This window comes from Coenobita brevimanus, chromosome 73 (genome assembly GCF_032717465.1).
Source record: "Coenobita brevimanus isolate Jiangsu-jjx chromosome 73, ASM3271746v2, whole genome shotgun sequence".
NCBI lineage: Eukaryota > Metazoa > Arthropoda > Malacostraca > Decapoda > Coenobitidae > Coenobita > Coenobita brevimanus.
Window position 1 is genome coordinate 12,368,582 of NC_137026.1, and position 22,698 is coordinate 12,391,279.

A 22,698-nucleotide genomic window follows, 5' to 3' on the forward strand; every position below is an offset into this window, starting at 1 on the left:
CTCTGTTCCCTACACCAGGCTCTGGAGCAGACGCACCTGTCCGACCCCAGTGGAAGTCGCTGCAGCAACCCTCCCCTGTCGGCGCCCCTAGACGCTGGAGACCGCAGCCCACAGTCTCTCCCGGTTCTCCCCAGGACACCCAGGCGTGATCTCTCTATGCCCCCACGACGCCGGGACTTAGCACAGAGGTCTCTGGAGCTATTCGGCCCTAGTCCTGAGGGCCACACGCCTGAGCCAAGCCCGCAAGCCATGGGAAGCCCAGGACACGAGAGGACGCCCTTACGAGTTATCCCGTGCCCTCTCGGCACGCCTCGCATTGGCGGTGCCCCTAGCCCGGCAGGATCGCCGATGACATGTTCCTGCCTATCCCCTTGATGAATACGTGTGATATTGTAGCACGAGTGATTTAGGTTAAGTGTGATTTCCCCTAATGTAAGTATTGTGCAGTGATTTCATATAGTGAATATCGGGGTGAATAAGATCACAGTGAGAAGTTAAAGGACGAGAGTGTGGAACAAGATCTGATTGACTATACTTATGAGTGACATCTCTGTTATACAATTAATAAGCCTGTGCCGCCGGGAGATTCCCCTATAAAGACATACCCCCATTACTGTGAAGGAATATTGTGAAAGGAAGTATTAATGGTATTCTCTCCCTCCCCCACGCTACCCATAAATCTTGTTTACCACCCTCTCTCACTCCAATATCTCGAGTAAGTGTAAATCAAGAATAACATCAATTACCAAAGTCCTTTGGCTAGTGGAAACCATATAAACTTCACGGCTAATATCTGCCGCCCTCCAGTATTACCATAACTTTCCCTTAGCCGTCACAAGTCACTCCCCGCACCTCCCCTATCTCCTCCTAGTGAGACTCAACCCCCCTCCCGCTCCCCCGCGCGCGCCTATATTTACTGCACTCCTGATACACTAGGATTGCTTGTGTTGTCATTACTATCAGAGAAGCAAGTATCCTGCGAGATACACATATTCTAGATAAGGTTTTATATTGCTATATATTGTGCTGTAATATCTGCTGATTTGTCCTGTGTCTGACTGTGGTAATATACGTGTAAAGGTTGTTGCCTAGAGTTTTTGTGTCCTGCCTCTATTGCACTAGCTCCGGTCTCGAAAGAGGACCCCGCTCCACGTTAGGTGAAATAGGAACGAGAAGTTGAGCATAATTTCACCTAGCATTACACTTTTAATTTAATTTTAATCTATTTTTGCAACTATCCATCTATGTATGTATTTATTCTATCACTTCATCAGAAGAGTGGATGGTACCTACCAGATATGTACGTAAACAGGTAGAAATAATAATACTGATGTCCTTTAATCAACTTTTAATCTATTTTTGACTATCTACCTGTGGATCTATCTAATAAATCTATCACTACATCGGGTGAGTGGATGGTACGTAGTGGGCAAAATGCGTGTCCACATGTCGGTAGGTAGGCTGAAAAATGACTTAGGCGTATGTATCTATCTTTGATTATCGATAGATTAAAGGTGAACTGATAACCTGTTTGTACGTCATGTGGAAAGATTAGACAATAATAATAATAATAATAATAATAATAATAACAGCAGCAGCAGCAGCAGCAGTAGTAGTAGTACTAATAATAATAATAATAATAATAATAAGAGTAATAATAATAATAATAATAATAATAATAATAATAATAGTAATAATAATAATAATAATAATAATAATAATAATAATAGTAGTAGTAGTAGTAGTGGTGGTGGTAATAATAAAAGTAATAATAATAATATTACTAATAATAATAGTGATAATGATAATAATAATAATAATAATAATAATAATAATAATAACAACAACAACAACAATAATAATAATAATTTCCACTCCCCTTGTGTCCCAACCCGGCATAGTCTCCCCTTCCCGGCACTGGTGCTACTTGCCTCGCCTCCACAGTAATCCAGTCTGTCCATTCATCACGGCAAACACAATGGCAAACGCCCAATATACGCACAACATCAAGTTAATACCAGCTGCACACACCAACATCCTCCCCCTTCCTGACCCGCGGGGTGACTGACTGCCCGATGGTTGGCAACGCTGCATCTCAAGGGTCACTTGACCATGGCATCATTGTGCTTGAGATTCTTCCAGTTAAATTTATGACGTTTAAAACCAGTATTACAAGAATTTTTTAACCATGTTTTAAATTATTGACAGTACAGATTTTACTTGATAGAAATATAACGGAAATAAATAAAGTGGAAAATATCTCCATCGTAATATACGTTGCTCGTTTTTTTTTTTTTTTTAAAGACTGCATCACTGGAAGCTTCCTTCAGGTGTACCATCACTCAACATTGGCAACGCTGATTTCTTTTTAAATCTTTGAGTGTTTAAAGGTAATGCCTTGATTATTTCTGACGTGCCTGCAATAAACAAGTAATGGTAGAGTTTATTTGTCTTTAGGGAGGTTATTGACTTTTTTAACCTTATTTACCGTAGTTCAGAGGCAAAATAAGACAATGCTACGGCTCTGCATCCTCACCACAGCATTCCTTCGAGGCTGGCGCCATTTGTGCGTCAAGATCCTGTGACTGTTTAACAACAAGATGTAGGTATGGCAAAATAGGCATAATGATGAAAATTCTGAGGTTATTTGACATAAATTCCAAAAAATGCTTACGGGACACCAAGATTAAACAAATACTTTAAATAAATGAATGCTAAAAGAAAAACATCATAGGTGGCTGCCATTAGCACAGATGGATAGATAGTTACCCAGATACACAGACCGATAGAGAGACAGATAGACAGATGGACACAGATAGATAAACAGATAGACAGATAGATAGAGACAGACAGATAGACAGACAGATAGATAGACAGATAGATAAAGACAGACAGATAGACAGACAGATAGATAGGCAGATAGATACCGATTCCAAAACCCATTTTCATCCAGGAAATAAAATAGATAGAAAGATAGATACACAGAGACTGATGGAAAGCTAGTTACTCAGATTCAGATACAGATAGACAGAGAGAGAGACAGATAGATCGATACATACAGAAATAGACATAAATGGACAGTTAGTTATTCAGATAGACAGACAGATAGATAAACAGATAGATAGATAGATACTGATAATAAACATATTTCCATCCAGGGAACAAATAGACAGATGGACAGACACACAGACAGATACAGAAAGATAGACAGATTCTTGTCCTAATAGACAGACAGATTGATAAATGGTATATAGTTACCCAGATACAGATAGATGGAGGGAGGCAGATATATGGAGGCAGATTTATAAACAGTGTTACGGAACAGAGAAAACTGTCCCGCAAAGTTCCAGGTTCAAAACAAAAGAGTTAGGTAAAATTACAAGTTAAAGTTTAATGCTCAAACTAACAACAAAACATTCAGAACTCATAAGAATAATGTAATGGCAAAAACCGGTTAAATATATGGTTAACTGCAATAGCCTCTATTAACACGAAATTAGCAAGAGTAAATTTATCTAAGTCAGCCCTGATAAAATGAGATACCAGATAGTACTCAGTGAATGCAAGATAAATTATTACAGATACAAAATATTATTAATGATGGCTGACAATAAGAACCCTACACAAATTACAAAAACCTTACTAGGCCTAAGAATTAACCTTATGCTACACAGTACAAGAAAAAATGCAACAACAGTTATACTCAAATTACACACAGCTGCTAGATGGTTGGAGACTTCCTGAGCACTCACAATAATAATAACTGTACAGGGGAGGACAGAGATGTGAGCAAAATGAGGAGTAGATCTAAGTAGCAATGATGCAGAGACTGAGCTCATTATACAGGGGCCGGCAGAGCTTGATACAACTTGTAAGAAGGACGCGCAAATGAAGCCATGGGGACAAAGAGTTGACAATCCTGCTCTGAACAACAGAAAGAACGACTTACTCTACTATAACGGTAGAAGGGGGGACTGAGGCAGAACACGCTCGTGATCAAACATGCAGCACACTGCACGTTAGAATTACACAAAGGATGATGAAATCATAGGCTATGTAACACCTCCCCACAAAGAAAAAGAAATTTACAAAGGAAATTTCGTATTACTCTAAAACAATCTGTCTAACGTCTAGATAAGCAATCTGCAATAACATTTTCTTTCCCCTTGACATGTTGTATGTCTAATGAATACTCCTGAAGAAGTAGACTCCATCTTGTCAATCTCTGATTTTTATCTTTAAACTTACTAAGGAATTTTAGTGGATTATAATCGGTATAAATGACTATGGGGTCAAAACCAGAACACAAATAAAATGAAAAATGCTGTAAACCCAAAATCAAGGCCAAAAGCTCTTTCTCAATAGTTGAGTAGTTCTTTTGAGGTGGAGTGAACTTCTTACTGTAATAAGATACAGGGTGTTCAATACCCTGATCATCCTCTTGCAGCAAAACAGCCCCAGCTCCTGTATCACTTGCATCAACAACCATCTTAAAAGGCTTACCAAAATTTGGAGTAGCGAGCACTGGCTGACTTAACAGGATAGCTTTAAGTTTGTTGAAAGAGGATTCACAGTTATCGGTCCAGACAAATTTAACTCCCTTTTTCAGTAGGTCTGTAAGTGGTGATACAAGAATTGAAAAGTTAAGAACAAATCTCCTGTAATAACCTACCATTCCCAAAAATCTTTGTAGCTCTTTCCTACTTTTAGGTCTGGGAAGATCACTTATAACCTGAACCTTAGCTCCTGGTGGTGCAACATGTCCATCACCAATTACGTACCCAAGGTACTGAACTTTAGCTTGACCAAACTCACACTTTGATAAATTAGCTACAAGATTAGGCTGAACCAAACGCTCAAGAAATTTACTGACATGGCATAGGTGATCTTTCCAGTTGTCACTGAAGATTAATACATCATCAATATAAACAACACACCCTGCCAAACCCTCTGTTACAACATTCATGAGCTTCTGAAATGTGGCTGGTGCATTCTTCATTCCATATGGCATTACAGAACATGCAAAAGTCTTTCCTAGTGTTACAAAACATGAGATCTCCCTAGCACGTTCAGTCATAGGTACTTGCCAGTATCCCTTTAACAAATCAAACTTACTGTACTTATGTACCTAGCCTTTCCGATCTTGTCTATGCAATCTTCCACACGAGGGAGAGGGTAAGTGTCTGTTTTGGTTATCTGATTAACACGTCTATAGTCGATGCAAAGCCGCTGTGACCCACCTGGCTTAGGGACTAAAGTGACAGGAGAACTCCACTCGCTCTGACAGGGCTCAATCATCTTGTGGTCCAACAGGTAGCCAAGCTCCTTCTCGATGAAAGGAACTTTCACTGGGTTCACAGGGTAAGGAGGCAATTTAATTGGCTTTGCGTCTCCAACATCGACATCATGCATCAACACAGTGGTTCTTCCTGGAGTGGCATGGAACACTTGCGGGTACTCCTGCAGTAATACCGAAAACTCCTGCCTTTCCTCGGGAGGTAGATGAGAAAGCTTAGTCTGGAGATCATTCATGATATCAGGATTCTTCCCCAAACTATCACTCAGGTTCATACTGCATGGGAGAACTTCACTTGCAGACTCGGGAGGAACAGCTACATTGCAGACTGGGTTATTTTCGTCCCGCCTGTGATATAACTTTAGTATGTTGATGTGACAAAGTTGCTTGTTCTTTCTACGATCTGGTGTGGCGATGACATAGTTGACATCACTGAGTTTCTTCTCCACGAAATAAGGACCACTAAACTTGGCTTGAAGAGGTTGCCCATGCACCGGTAGCAGAATCAAAACCTGATCTCCTGGCTGAAAGTGGCGTAACCTGGACTTCTTATCATACCAAGTCTTCACCTTCTCCTGAGCAGCTCCTAAATTCTCTCTCGCCAGCTGTAAAGCAGTGGACAGCCGTTCTTTGAACTTCATCACATACTCCAGCAGGTTGACGTCATCTTCCTCCGACAGCCAGCATTCCTTGAGTAGCTTAAGGGGTCCTCTTACTTCATGGCCAAACAGTAGTTCAAAGGGTGAGAAGCCCAGTGATTCATTTGGAGATTCTCTTGCAGCAAACACAACGAATGGAAGACCTTTATCCCAGTCTTTCTGATGTTCCAAACAGTATTTCCTGAGCATCGATTTGAGTGTTTGATGATATCTCTCCAACGCTCCTTGGATCTGGGGATGGTAAGCTGAAGACGTGATCTGGGTGATGCCCAACTCTTTCAGAGACTGCTTGAAAACGTTTGACATGAAATTACTTCCCCGGTCTGACTGTACCTCCTTGAGCAGACCAAACTTTGTGAAGAACCCTAGCATTTCCTTAACCACGTTCTTTGCTGAGATATTTCTAAGTGGAATGGCTTCAGGATAACGAGTAGCCATATCAATCAGGGTCAACACATAAGAAAATCCTGACGAAGTCTTAGGAAGAGGGCCCACAATATCCACCAACACACGGGTGAATGCAGCCTCAAAAGGAGGAATGGGAACTAGAGGTGCAACATTTTCGGTCTGATTACACTTCCCCACAACTTGACAGGTGTGACAAGACTTACAATACCAGGAAACATCCCTGAAGATACCTGGCCAGTAGAAGTGTTTCAAAATGCGTGCCACAGTCTTCCTCACTCCAAGGTGTCCTGCCAAACTGGAATCATGAGCCACTCTAATGATATCCTGCCTACAAACACGAGGGATGACAACTTGATGTACAACCTCCCATTCACAGTCGGCTGATGCTGTTGGGGGTCTCCACTTCCTCATAAGTACTCCTGACTTTATATAATAACAAGTAGAAGCACCAGTTGACTCTTCCTCACTGCAAGCAGCGTTAGCAAGACCTTTCAACTCAAGGTCAGCAACCTGCAACTCAACCAACTCTTGACGAGACAAATTATCAACACTACGGGGTACTGCCTCATCTGGTGAGTGGTCCAAATTAGCAAGAAAAGTGTCAGCTAGGATAACATCATCATCATCATTATCCTCTAAATCACCAGTAACTTTAGACTTAGCCCTAGTGACAGCACATGCGGAGAACACATCAGGGACATCACAATCCCGGGTCGCAGCCACTGGCTCACTAGACAACTGAGGAGCTGGACACACTTGACTTCCACCAATATCATTTCCAAGTAAGAAAGTTACACCTGACATTGGGAATGTCTCAACCAACCCAACCATACCGGAACCATTAACAAAACCAGACTCTAAATTCACTCTGCACAGAGGGACAGAGAAGTAATTATTCCCTACACCTTGTAAGATTACAGTTTCATCAGAGGAATTAACATTAGAGCCTAGAAGACTGGTCAGCATAGGGGATTGGCAAGCACCTGTATCACGATATATTTTAAATGATTTCCTGTCATTACTGTCCAGAGGACTGACAAAACCATCAGACAGGAAATTAGCACATGAACTCTTGAGAGTGTCACCCACGTTACTGCTCAAAAGAGGAGCTTCATCATGAGAATTTAATTTACCCCTCAAAGCAGGTTCAGTTAACTCAGTTAAAGAATTCTGGGAACTCTCAAGAGTGGACACTAGACCAATTGACTGAATATTTAAAGACTCCTTTTTGTTCACATCACGCTGTCTCCTGAAACATTTCTCCGTAGTATGACCAAGCTTACTACAATAAGTACAGCTCCGGACAGATGAAACGGCTACACCCCATCCACCAGCGACTTGGTTTGGGTCTCAGTGGTTCTGGTAACAGTTGCAGGTGGAGGGAGGGGGGATGTGGGAGGGTGAGGAGGGGAGAAATGTGGGCGGAGTTATATAGGGGGTAGTGTGGGAGGGTGAGGAAGCAGCACAGTCTGGCTGGTGGAAGGGGGAGACGAATGGTTGGGTAGCGGAGACGAGAGTCTGCTGGAGGGTAAGACAGGTGAGTGTGATTAGATGAAAAGAAATTACAAAAAATGAATTATTATAATATCTGCTGCATATATTGCATTTTATCTACTAAATAAAAACACTGTCTATTATTCACCACCGTATTTGGGTATCCTACTCATTATTATTATCCTTTGGATATTAGGCAATAAATAAAGATATTGGACGGTCTTTCGGACCCGAACCAATTTTTTCTTAACTTTTTTTTCTTCAGCTCTTTCCGTATTCCTATTATCCCTCGTGCTTGAAGTCCCCCTTTTTATCACTTTCTCCTACGCCCTACATTTTTTTTTTAGGCATAAGGCAGTTTAACTTTCTCTTTATATAACCATATTTGTCAACAAATATTCCTTTCATTAATCTATTTAATTACCTGTTTTCTTTCAATATGCATTTGTCTAATAATGGGTGTTACACCTTAATTGGCGCCGCTATTTGACGTTGTGAATAAATTTGGTCTAAATTTACGCATATATTGCAGTCTCTCTCAAGTAGGCTGGCAACCTCACACATCCTCCCCCCTGCTTTCTCCTTCTCTCGCTACCCGTTCCCTCCTTTCCTTTTGTAGTACTGTTTATCTATTCTTTCTCATATTTTTAACCTCATTCCTTCTTACAACCTTTTAGTGCCATAGGAATTTCTCCCTTATCACCTACAGTCCTACTACATGAAAGTGGAAAAAACTGCCATCGGGAAAAGAATAACTGGAAATTTATGGCGAAGGTTACGATATTAGTTATTTAGAATGAAAGTGTTGGCAGATACGCATTCTTGACGTGATTATCACAGCCACAGCATTTCGCCTTCATAAAACAGAAGGACTATAGGTTTCATGCATTACCTCCTTACGTCCAGCATTACTGTGCAGAACGCCATGTATAACATATTAAGGACCACAAGGACAGTACTGGTAGTCATCGTGATTCTCATGAATCTCTCCATAGGCTATTGAAAACAGTGCTTTATGCTCAACTTTAGAATTATGTTCTCATCATGGCAATGATAGGCAAAGATAATAAAAACAATATATACAGCCAAATTATCATTTATTATACAACAAAGCTCAAACTGTCTCCGTGCTGCAGTCTCAAGGGTGTAACCAGCTCACACAATCACATGTAACCTGAAGAAATTAAATACATGATCCTATATATATATATATATATATATATATATATATATATATATATATATATATATATATATATATATTAATAACCATGAACAACGCTGTTTGATCTAAAACTTATTGTGTTGGGTAAAGCAGAGGACACTAACTAGCATGGCAACCTACCACACGGAAACCACCATGTTGCACTACACGCCACAGAAACCGATGCACAGACCATGATATCAGCGAAAAGACTATGAGACTCGTATTGCACGAAGCAGGGTTGCATCACAGGACCCTAGCAAACGTTATGTTGACGAGCCAGAGGATTTTTGGAAGTGTGTCACTGAAGGCGCAACTGCTGGAGAAGGAATAATACTCGGTGAGTATTATTTCTGAGGTTTTCGCTTGTAAAAACTAAACTATTCAGTCATACATGACCATAAAAATATATTAATAATTACTGCAGGGGGACAACCAGTTTCGTTACAACGTCAGTCCATGCAGAGGAAATTACTTTGGGCATATAGGGTTACTCGATGTTAAATTTCATAAGTGTAGAGCCTGTCTCAGTTGACGGAGAGGATCTACCTGATTCGGTTAGAATCATTCATCTCAGTATATACTGACAAAACATGGAACTGGTGGTCTGCTCTGAATAACGGTGTTTATTGCAGTCCATAGAAAATACAAGTGAACCACAGTCGTTTCTCGTTGCTGTATAAATATCCATGTGTTGGTGGTGTATTAGTCATTATGGCGTTATTCTCACCCCGGTACTCCATGTCTGAGTTTCAGGAAGTGGGTGAAGAGGTGGCCAGTTACGAGGATACTATCTGTTTGATAAATTTGAGCTCTATGCATCCTCCATACTATGCCACGAACCGGATCCCTCATAAGAAACACCAAGGTCACCTGCTTCCTGGCATACAGTCTAGAGTATTCATCGAGCTTAAATTTACGAAGAAGAAACACTTCTGATACAGTCTGTGGTATAAATTAGTTTGCTTTACAAATACCCTTCCGTCACAGCAAGATTTACTCTATCAGGACAGATTATCATTACTATATCATACTTATCACGTAATATAGACGATAAGGATATCTCTCTACCCATTTATCAATTTATATCAGTTATATCATCTACCGAAATGTTCCGAGACGCAATAACGGCGACATGCAGATCTATAAAAATTATTGTCAATAAACGGGGTCTCGAATTATTACTGTCCATTAGAATTTACTTCAGGTAGAGAAAATTTTCCTTTCATCTCGTTCCCTTGCGACAATTATCACCGTCGTCATCCCTGTTATTCCCTTAAGCGCTACGACATGGCATCTTCCATATATATATATATATATATATATATATATATATATATATATATATATATATATATATATATATATATATATATATAATATGATCAGGTATTTAATTTTTTTCAGGTAGCACGGAGGCAGTTTGAGCTTTGTTGTATAAATGATAATTTCGTGGTATATATTGTTTTTATTATCTTTGCCTATCATTGCCATGATGAGAACATAATTCTGAAGTTGAGCATAAAGCACTGTTTTCAATAGCCTATGGAGAGATTCATGAGAATCACGATGACTACCAGTACTGTCCTTGTGGTCCTTAATGTGTTATACATGGCGTTCTGCACAGTAATGCTGGACGTAAGGAGGTAATGCATGAAACCTATAGTCCTTCTGTTTTATGAAGGCGAAATGCTGTGGCTGTGATAATCACGTCAAGAATGCGTATCTGCCAACACTTTCATTCTAAATAACTAATATCGTAACCTTCGCCATAAATTTCCAGTTATTCTTTTCCCGATGGCAGTTTTTTCCACTTTCATGTAGTAGGACTGTAGGTGATAAGGGAGAAATTCCTATGGCACTAAAAGGTTGTAAGAGGGAATGAGGTTAAAAATATGAGAAAGAATAGATAAACAGTACTACAAAAGGAAAGGAGGGAACGGGTAGCGAGAGAAGGAGAAAGCAGGGGGTAGGATGTGTGAGGTTGCCAGCCTACTTGAGAGAGACTGCAATATATGCGTAAATTTAGACCAAATTTATTCACAACGTCAAATAGCGGCGCCAATTAAGGTGTAACACCCATTATTAGACAAATGCATATTGAAAGAAAACAGGTAATTAAATAGATTAATGAAAGGAATATTTGTTGACAAATATGGTTATTTAAAGAGAAAGTTAAACTGCCTTATGCCTAAAAAAAAAATGTAGGGCGTAGGAGAAAGTGATAAAAAGGGGGACTTCAAGCACGAGGGATAATAGGAATACGGAAATAGCTGAAGAAAAAAAGTTAAGAAAAAATTGGTTCGGGTCCGAAAGACCGTCCAATATCTTTATTTATTGCCTAATATCCAAAGGATAATAATAATGAGTAGGATACCCAAATACGGTGGTGAATAATAGACAGTGTTTTTATTTAGTAGATAAAATGCAATATATGCAGCAGATATTATAATAATTCATTTTTTGTAATTTCTTTTCATCTAATCACACTCACCTGTCTTACCCTCCAGCAGACTCTCGTCTCCGCTACCCAACCATTCGTCTCCCCTTTCCACCAGCCAGACTGTGCTGCTTCTTCACCCTCCCACACTACCCCCTATATAACTCCGCCCACATTTCTCCCCTCCTCACCCTCCCACATCCCCCCTCCCTCCACCTGCAATTGTTACCAGAACCACTGAGACCCAAACCAAGTCGCTGGTGGATGGGGTGTAGCCGTTTCATCTGTCCGGAGCTGTACATTTACTTTTCCGAAATCTAGAGGTGAAGCTGGTATTTACTTCCTGAGAAACATCATCTTTATTCTCTTTCCTGTTACCTGTACTCTGAGTAGAGGCAACGTACTTACTCTCAGCTTTCCTTTTTTCTCTAGAATATCTCATGTGAGTGAGAACATATTCATCAGCTAAAACTGCAGCATCAGACAAATTATCTATTCTTTTCTCATCAAGATATAGGCTTACATCTTTATTAATACACCTTTTGAAGTCCTCCAGCAAAATCATCTGCTTAAATTTACCAAAATCAGAATCCACATTCTTAGAATTTAACCACTGCTCTAACAGATCTTCTTTGATTTTTGCATACTCAACATGGGATTGCTTATCTTGCTTATAAGTTGTCCTAAATTTTACTCTATAGGCTTCAGGAACAAGCTCATAGGCCTTAAGAATCAAGCTCTTAACTACATCATAATTATCAGATTGATCCTGAGGCAAAGATGCATAAGTTACTTGAGCTTTACCGGGAAGAACAGTTTGAAAGAGTACTGGCCAATACTTTTTGGGCCAATTAAAACCTGTAGCTACCCTCTCAAACAACTGAAAATACTTTGTTAAATCAGATTCATTAAAAGGAGGGACAAGTTTAACATTTTTAGCCACATCGAAATCATCAGACCTAGATGATCCAGTTCCACCTTGTTTCATGCGATACTCATGGTCTGCCTGAATCCTGGCAAGTTCAATTTGTGCCTGAGCCTGTACCTGTGCCTCTTGAATACGAGCATTTGCCTAAAATTCAGCCTCCTGAATACGAGCCTGAGACTCCGACTCCTTAGCCTGAGACTCAGCCTCCTTAGCACGTGCTTGAAATTCAGCCTCCTTAACACGAGCCTCCTGCAGGGCTAGCTGTAACTTAGCTAATTCAATCTGCGTTTGCTCATTTGGAGGAGTTACATTAAACAAGTTTTTATTAATCATGCCAACAATTTGATCTTTAGAATGATGAGAGCGAACAGCAATTCCCAATTGTTGAGCAACAAACTTAAGTTCATTCTTTGTTCTGTTTTCTACATCACACACTGTTTGCACATTTGACAAAAAATCTTTGGCTTCATCAAGTGTAGTAATAGTAGACATCATGAATAAATCACAGTCACAAAATATCAAGCAATATCCTTATGATAATATCCTGAATATCCTGATAAGAGGTCGCCAAATTTATGTTACGGAACAGAGAAAACTGTCCCGCAAAGTTCCAGGTTCAAAACAAAAGAGTTAGGTAAAATTATAAGTTAAAGTTTAATGCTCAAACTAACAACAAAACATTCAGGACTCATAAGGATAAATGTAATGGCAAAAACAGGTTTAATATATGGTTAACTGCAATAGCCTCTATTAACACGAAATTAGCAAGAGTAAATTTATCTATGTCAGCCCTGATAAAATGAGATACCAGATAGTACTCAGTGAATGCAAGATAAATTATTACAGATATAGAATATTATTAATGATGGCTGACAATAAGAACCCTACACAAATTACAAAAACCTTACTAGGCCTAAGAATTAACCTTATGCTACACAGTACAAGAAAAAATGCAACAACAGTTATACTCAAATTACACACAGCTGCTAGATGGTTGGAGACTTCCTGAGCACTCACAATAATAATAACTGTACAGGGGAGGACAGAGATGTGAGCAAAATGAGTAGATCTAAGTGGCAATGATGCAGAGACTGAGCTCATTATATAGGGGCCGGTAGAGCTTGATACAACTTGTAAGAAGGACGTGCAAATGAAGCCATGGGGACAAAGAGTTGACAATCCTGCTCTGAACAACAGAAAGAACGACTTACTCTACTATAACGGTAGAAGGGGGGACTGAGGCAGAACACGCTCGTGATCAAACATGCAGCACACTGCACGTTAGAATTACACAAAGGATGATGAAATCATAGGCTATGTAACAACAGCTATACAAATAGACACAGACATAGACAAATAGACAGACAGACAGACAGATAGATAAATAGATAGATACAGCTATATACTGTACATACCTGTTCCATACACATTGTCATCCAGGGAAGGCAAACGAGCATTTTCCTCGTTGCAGTCTGGCATCTGCAACATTGTTATTATTTTTGGTGGTAGGTGGGGGCACTTGCCATTCATTCACTCGATGAATTACTGCACTCTGCCGACTGCCCTTTCCTCTCTTCCTTCCTCTTCTGTCTTTCTTTCCTTCATTCTCTCCTCTTCCTTCTACCCATGCATGACTGTACACTGAGTGACAAGCCAAGTGGTATCCTGTACACCAGGAAACCATTTACGACGCTAGGTGGTAACCATAAAACCAAATTATGGCGCCTGATGGTTTAGTGGGTAATTAAGGCGCTCCAATAGGATTGGACTGGTGTACGTTTATATCCAAGGGGTGGATGGGGTTTATTGCCCATGTAATGCCGCTCAGGGATGAATGAGGCTGGTCACTCTCATCTTAAATGTCAGGACCAACTTGCCTAGCCCAGGGTTCCTACGCTCCTCATGGAGCAGCATAGGATTAGACGATGATGATTATTACTAGTAGTAGTAGTAGTAGTAGTAGTAGAAGTAGTTGTAGTAGTAGTAGTAGTAATAATAATAATAATAATAATAATAATAATTCGAATCAAAATATTTTATCCCTAATATAATATTATTATAATCGTTAGTATTATTATTATTATTATTATTATTATTATCACTCTCATCTTACCCCCTGGGGGTAGGGGGGTTTTTCAAGAATACTCCCTCAGTATCTCTGCTTGTCGTAAAAGGCGACTAAAAGGGTTGGCGGAGGGTTAGTGCCCCTCCTCGGGAAACAACTAACTAAAAAGACAAACAATAAGCCTCGGACAAGGACTGACCAAAAGATGACGACGAAGGACCGGACAAAGGACATTGTAATTGGAAAGTGGAATGTAAGGGGAGCGAATGATGAGGTGAAAGAGAGAGAGATTGTCCAGGTGCTTGAGGGTGCGAAAGTTGATGTATGTGGAATAACTGAAACGAAATGGAAATGTGAGAGTGTGAGAGAATGGGAGTATGGATGAAGTATATGTGCAGGAGTAGGTGAGAATGAGAGGGCAAAAGGAGTATGTATAGTTGTGAGTAAAAGATGGAAGAAGAGCATAAGAGAGTATGGATCAGTTGGGTCAAGGATTGTGTGGGTAAGATTGAAAGTTGGAATACAAATGTGGGCGATTGTGTGTGTGTGTGTATGCACCATCGCAAGATCGTGCAAGCAGAGTGAGAGAAGAGTTCTGGACAAATGTGGAAGTGTGCATGGAAAAGTTTGAAAGGAATGAGAGAGTGTTTTTGATCGGTGATATGAATGGTAAAGTAGGGAATGTGAAAGTGGATGGAATAGTTGGTGAGTGGGGTGTGCCTGCTGAGATAGATGAGAATGGCAGTGCGTTAGTAGACATTTGTGCTGGGAGGGGGTTGGTGATAGCCAATACCCTCTTCAGGCACAAAATGATCCACAGGTATACATGGCGAGTGATGAGAAGGGTGAGTGGTGAACTGAATGAAAGGAAGGCAATGATTGATTATGTGTGTGTGGATGAAAGGATACGAAGAGCTTATAAAGGTTGGGGGAGTGGACTTTCTGACCACTACTTGATGGTGGCCAGAATCAAGGTCCTATTAGGATGGAGAAATAGAAGAAGGGAAGGATGGGAAGAAGGAGTATTTGTAAGGAAAGTGGAAAGGTTACAAGAGGATGATAAAATGGCAGAGTATAAGAGAGAAGTGGAGGAACGATTGGGCAAATATGAATTGGAGCAGATGGGAGACGTGGAAGGTGTGTGCAGGATATTTACAGAAGAAATATGTGCAGCATGTGATGTGGTGTGTGGGATGAAGAGAAGACGGAGGGGTGTGCAAGGAACAGCATGGTGGAATGAAGAGGTGAGACAGGCTGTGGCACAAAAGAAGAAAGCATACAATGAATGGATGAGAAATAGGGGCGTGGAAGAAGTTGAGAGGCGGAAGAGAGAGTTATATGTAGAAAGAAAGAGAGAGGTGAAAAGATTAGTAAGAGAGAGTAAGAAGAGAGTGGATGAGGAATTTGGAAGGAACTTGAGTGTAAAGTGGAGGGACTGTAAGAAAATGTTCTGGAAAGAGGTGAAAAGAGTAAGACAGGGTGGAAGTGACGTTAGCAGGGGAGTGAAAGATAAAAATGGTAGATTACCAGTGGAGAAGAGAGAAAAAGTGAGCAGATGGAAAGAACACTTTAAGGAATTGTTGAACATAGAGGATGGAAGTAATGCGAGTATAAGTGGCTGGGGAATGGCTGGGAGAAGGAAGGAGGTGTGAAGACAGGAAGAAATCAGTAGGATAGAAGTTGTGGAAGCAATGAAGAAAGTTAAATCGGGGAAAGCCCCAGGAATTGATGGAGTGTGTGGTGAAATGCTGAAGTATGGGAGAGAGAGAGTAGTAGAATGGATGTGGAAAATGTGCAGATTGGCCTGGGAGGAAGGTAGAGTCCTGGAGGATTGGAAGTCAGGTATAATTATTCCCTTGTACAAAGGAAAAGGGGAAAAAGAAGTGTGTGGTAATCATAGAGGCATTTTTCTTCTTAAGGAAAGGAAGAGGTTGTGTAGATCAGATATTCATTCTTAGATCTTTAGTGGAAAAGTTTCTAGAGAAGGGAAAGAAGTTGTATGCAGCTTTCATGGATCTGGAGAAAGCATATGACAGGGTGGATAGACAAGGATTGTGGAAAGTATTAAGAATATTTGGAGTAGATGGCTACTGGCCGTGGCCTGGGGGAGTGGGTGGCTCCCAGCAAACCCAGGGGTACCTTCAGAGCAGCTACAGGCCGTCTGACGAAGGCAGGAGTGGCTACAGGCCGTCTCCTGCAGGAGGGGTGTTGAGTGGCTACAGATCGTCTCAGGGGGAACACCTTCAGAGCGGCTACAGGCCATCTGACGAAGGCGGGAGCAGCTACAGGCCATCTCCTGACGAAGGCGGGAGCGGCTACAGGCCATCTCCTGACGAAGGCGGGAGCGGCTACAGGCCGTCTCCTGACAAAGGCGGGAGCGGCTACAGACCATCTCCTGTTTACCCTCAGAGCGGCTACAGGCCGTCTCCTCAGCGAGGGGCGAGTGGCTACAGGCCGTCTCAAGGAAGACACCTTCAGAGCAGCTACAGCCTGTCTCCTGATGAAGGCGGGAGTGGCTGCAAGCTGTCTCCTTAGAACCCTCAGAGCAGCTACAGGCCGTCTCCTTAAAGAAGGGTGAGCGGCTACAGGCCGTCTCTGGGGTGCTGGCAGGAGCTGGATAGGCAGCTCCACCCCTTAGCTGGCTGGTGAAGGCTTGCCCAGAAGCTAGTGTGGTATTCCTGCTATGGTGACGGCGGGCAGGCACTGGGTCATAGTGGCGTGCGGCCCAGGCTGACTTAGGCCGTTGTCGCAACGAGTCCCGGTGCGCTGCTGCTACTCCTCTGTGGGCTCCTTGTGGGGGTGTCTGGGTGTTTACAGGGGCACTATGCTGCATTCCTAGTGGGGGTGTCTGGGTGTTCAAGGGGGCATTATGCTGCATTTTATATATATATATATATATATATATATGTCTCATCTCATCTCATCAGCCGTTTGAGTGTCCACTGCAGGACCGGCCTATCCTTGCTGAAGCAGGGACGATACAGCCAATGTATCTGTACAAAGTGGCTTAGGCTGTCTGGCAGAGATTGTATGTAGGGTGAGAAGTGCTTGTAAGCGTAACTGTAGTGTTGGAGTGGCTTTGGATGCGTGTGTGTAGTCTGTGAACCAAGTGTAATCGGCCCATGCAACCCGACTGGGTGCAAGCATACTTTATAGTATGCGACACTGGTTCAACCACAGCACCCCTTGTGTCTGCCTATGCAGTATGTGTCCTGAAGAATGGTCCCAAAGTTTATTACCCTGGCGGGGCATGAACCCTCGTTCTTCAGTGTACAAAAACGCACACTTTACCACTGTACCATATATATATATATATATATATATATATATATATATATATATATATATATATATATATATATATATATATATATATATACAGCAGTGTGAGATTAAATGGAAGGAGGTGTCATCGAGACTGATGTGGGTGAAAGCGAAATTTGAACGTGAGTTGTGGGTGTTTGTGAGTGCATATGGGCCTGGTAGTGAAAGGGATGAAGCAGAGAGGGAGTCTTTCTGGAATGATGTTGATGAGTGTCTGCAGAGTTTTGGAGCGAATGTGAATGTGGTAATGATGGGTGATCTGAATGCTAGAGTGGGAAATGTAGCAGTTGAAGGTGTAGTTGGTATGCATGGTGTGCCTGGAAGAAATGAAAATGGGGAGCGAATGATAGCGATGTGTGTTGAGTGAGAGATGGTGATTGGAAATACGCTGTTTGAGAAGAAAGATATTTATAAGTATACATGGGTGAGACAGGAGGGTGGAAGGGTTGTTGATAGAGCTTTGATGGACTATGTAGTTGTGTCTAGGAATGTAATAGGAAAATTGTTGGATGTAAGAGTTCTGAGAGGGGAGGGTGGAGGTATGTCTGACCACTACCTGGTGGACGGAAAGTTAAGAGTAGGTAAGAGATGGGTGAGAGCTAGGAGAGTTAGGTGTGGTAGGGAGGTTTTGAAAGTGAGTGAGTTGGATAAAAGTGAGAAAAAGATAGAGTATCAGGAGAAATTGAAAGATGAGTGGAACGCACTGAAAGATCGGGAAAATGGCAGTGTGGAGGAGGAATGGCAGTTATTTAAGAGTGCTGTGGTGGGGCATGCAGAAGAGGTGTGTGGTGTGAGACGTGTGGGTGGTGGTGTAAGAAAAGGAAGTGAATGGTGGTGCAAGGAAGTAAGTATGGCTGTGGCTGAGAAGAGACGTGCATATGAAGTGTGGCTGCAGAGGAAGGATGAGATGTCATATGAGAGGTATAAGGAAAAGAGGAATAAGGCGAGAAGGGCTGTGCGTGATGCTAAAGTGGCAGCAGATGAGAGGTGGGGTAGGCGGCTGACAGAGAATTTTCAACAGAATAAGAAAATGTTTTGGAAGGAGGTGAAAAGGGTGCGAAAGGGAGAGTCTGGGAAGGAAGAACGAGTAAAAGCAGAGGATGGAAGGATGTTAATTGAGATGGATGCAGTAAGGAAGAGATGGGCAGAGTATTTTGAAAGATTGTTAAATGTAGAGGAGGAAAGGGTGGCTGAGCTTGTGGCAGATGGAAGGGTGCAAGGAATAAATGTGTTGGGAGAGTTGAATGATTCTTTGATCACGAAGGAGGAAGTGCAGAAGGCAGTAAAGGAGATGAAAACAGGGAAAGCTGCAGGTATGGATGGGTGTGCTGTGGAATGCCTGAAGGGTGGTGGAGTGACTATTGTTGACTGGTTAGTAAGATTGTTGAATGTGTGCTTTGTGAAAGGTATGGTGCCAGTTGACTGGGCAAGTGCTTGTGTGGTCCCGTTGCATAAAGGCAAGGGTGATAAGTATGAATGTACTAGCTTTAGGGGTATAAGTCTGTTAAGTGTTGTAGGTAAGGTGTATGGTAGAGTGTTAATTATGAGAGTTAGAGAGGGTACAGAGGGAGTGATTGGTGATGAGCAGTGTGGCTTTAGGAGAGGGAGGGGATGCGTGGATCAGGTGTTTGCGGTGAGACAAGTGTGTGAAAAGTATTTAGCGAAAGGCAAGGATGTGTTTTGGGCATTTATGAATTTAGAGAAAGCGTATGAAAGAATTGATAGGGAGGCTTTATGAACTGTTTTAAGATTGTATGGACTTGATGGTAGGTTATTAAAAGGGGTGAAAAGTTTTTATGTAAATAGTAGAGCGTGTGTAAGAGTGGGAAATGCTGTGAGTGATTGGTTTCCTGTGAGAGTGGGGCTGCGACAGGGATGTGTGATGCCGCCTTGGTTGTTTAATATTTACATGGATGATGTTGTAAGGGAGGTGAATGCAAGAGTTTTAGGTGGAGGTCTGAGTCTGGTGAATGTTGATGGTGGAGAGTGGAATCTGAAGCAGCTGCTGTTTGCAGATGATACTGCACTGGTGGCTGATTCAGAGGAGAGATTGAGACAGTTGGTAGAGGAGTTTGGAAGGGTGTGTGAATGGAGGAAATTGAAAAGTAAATGAGAATAAGAGTAAAGTGATGAAGTGTACGAGGTTGGTAGATGGTAGGGGGATGAATATAGTTTTGAATGGCGAGTTGCTTGAGGAGGTAGAGTGTTTTAAATATCTAGGGTCACATGTTGCTGTGGATGGAAGAATAGATGCAGAAGTGAAGTTTAGAAAAAATGAAGTAGGAAAGGTGCTGGGAGGAATGAAAAAAGTGTTTACATGTCGTTCGCTTAGAATGGATGTAAAGAGAAGGCTGTATGAGAGTGTTGTGGTACCGACTGCATTGTATGGGGCTGAAACATGGAATATGGGTGTAGCAGAGAGGAAAAGTTTGAATGTAATGGAGATGAAGTGTCTGAGGAGTATGTGTGGAGTGACGCGTATGGATCGAGTGCGGAATGATGAAGTGTGAAGGAGAACTGGATTGTTCGGGAGATGGCTGTTAGAGTTGAGCAGAGGGTGTTGCGATGGTTTGGGCATATGGAGAGAATGGATAATGAGCGATTGGTGAAAAAGATAACTAGATCTGATGTGAGAGGTGTAAGGCTGAGAGGAAGACCACGAATAGGATGGATGGACAGTGTGAAGAGAGCGCTGGATGTGAGAGGGATGTCTGTTGAGCAAGGAAGAGTGGCTGTGTGTGACAGAAATGGGTGGAGAGAAATTGTGAATGAATAAGTGATGACGCAGCCCTGAGGGGATATTCTCCTGCATTTGGTCTGATCAGCTATTTCAGGTCAGGTGCGGGTAAGGGGATGAGTCTGTTATGATGTGGCAGGGGTAAACCAGCTCTGCTGTTGGGCCCTGCTGCGGATGTCACTGATTGCATTGCGCAGTTGACCCTTGTGCAGTGTGGTGCGGTGAGGATCTGTCCATTCTCCCCTTTGGGGCTAAGATGCGAATGAATGTGTTTGAATGGATGAGTAAATGGGGAGTGTGTCGTCCTGTCTCGGCTACTTCCTTTTCCTTGGGGGAAGCAGCCTAGGTATATAGATAGATAGATAAATATAAATATATATATATATATATATATATATATATATATATATATATATATATATATAGAGAGAGAGAGAGAGAGAGAGAGAGAGAGAGAGAGAAATAGATAGATAAATAGATAGATAGACAGACAGATAGATATCGGCATATATATACTTTCAGGGGTACCCGGCATTGCCAGGCCAAAAAGGTGAACACTCTAATCTTATTTGTTGTAGTTCAATCCTTCTTCTATTCCAGATAGACCATGTGCTTATTATGCTTTTGAAGAGGGAGTGTAAGAGGTCCAGGAACAGCGTTTCAGCTTTCGCAGACTAACGCACAGTATTTGTGTGCACTTGTTTACTATTACCAGTGACCTCAAATGACCTCGGAGTCAACCTCACATAGCCTATGTCCGAACTGGAGGTCATGTGAGTGTCCACGCCAAAAATTGGGCTGCAGGGGTACCCGGCGTTGGCCAGGCCAAAAAGGCGAACGCTCAATCGGTGACCTAAAATGACCGTGGGTCATAAGGATTCTAAATATGTAAGTTAAGGCCAGGTAAAATGAAAATTGAGGGAGTGGTAGGGACTAAGATGCAAATAAATGAGTCTGAGTGGATAAGTAAATTGAGAGTGTGTCCTCCTGTCTCGGCTACCTCCCTTTCCTTGGGGGAAGCAGCCTAGGTATATAGATAGATAGATAGATAGATAGTGAACAAACTGACAGACAGAAAGTGCCCTTTATATGGTATATATATATATATATATATATATATATATATATATATATATATATATATATATGATTTCATCATCCTTTGTATAATTCTAACGTACAGTATGCTGCATGTTTGATCACGATTTGACTCGTGGCTTCCATAGTGACCAGGCTAGCGTGTTTTACCTCACTCCCCCCTTCTCCCCCTTATAGTAGAGTAAGTCGTTCTTTCTGTTGTTCAGAGCAGGAGTGTCAACTCTTTGTCCCCTATGGCTTCATTTGTGCATCCTTCTTACAAGTTGTATCAAGCTCTGCCGGCCCCTATATAAAGAGCTCAGTCTTTGCATTAATTGCCACTTAGATCTACTCCTCATTTTGTTCACATCTCTGTCCTCCCCTGTACAGTTGTTATTATTTTTTTGAGTGCTCAGGAAGTCTCCAACCATCTGTCTGCTGTGTAATTTGAGTATAAGTGTTATTTTTTTTTTTCTTGTACTGTATAGCATAAGGTGTTGGTTCGTGGGCCTGGTGAGGTTTTTGTGATTAATGTAAAGTTTTACTGTCAGCCAGTAGTAATAATATTTTGTACCTGTAATAATATATCTTGCATTAACTGAGCATTATCCGGTTTTCTCATTTTATCAGGGCTGACTTAGATAAATTTACTCTTGCTAATTTCGTGTTAATAGAGGTTATTGCAGTTAACCATATATTTAACCTGTTTTTTGCCATTACATTATCCTTATGAGTCCTGAATGTTTAGTTGTTAGTTTGAGCATTAAACTTTAACTTGTAATTTTACCTGACTCTTTTGTTTTGAACCTGGAACGTTGCGGGACAGTAGTGATTTTAATATTCTCACTTGAAGTGTTCATTATCTCTCTCTGTTCCGTAACATAAATTTGGCGACCTCATATCAGGATATTCAGGATATTATCATAAGGATATTGCTTCATATTTTGTGACTGTGATTTATTCATGATGTCTACTATTACTACGCTTGATGAAGCCAAAGATTTTTTGTCAAATGTGCAAACAGTGTGTGATGTAGAAAACAGAACAAAGAATGAACTTAAGCTTG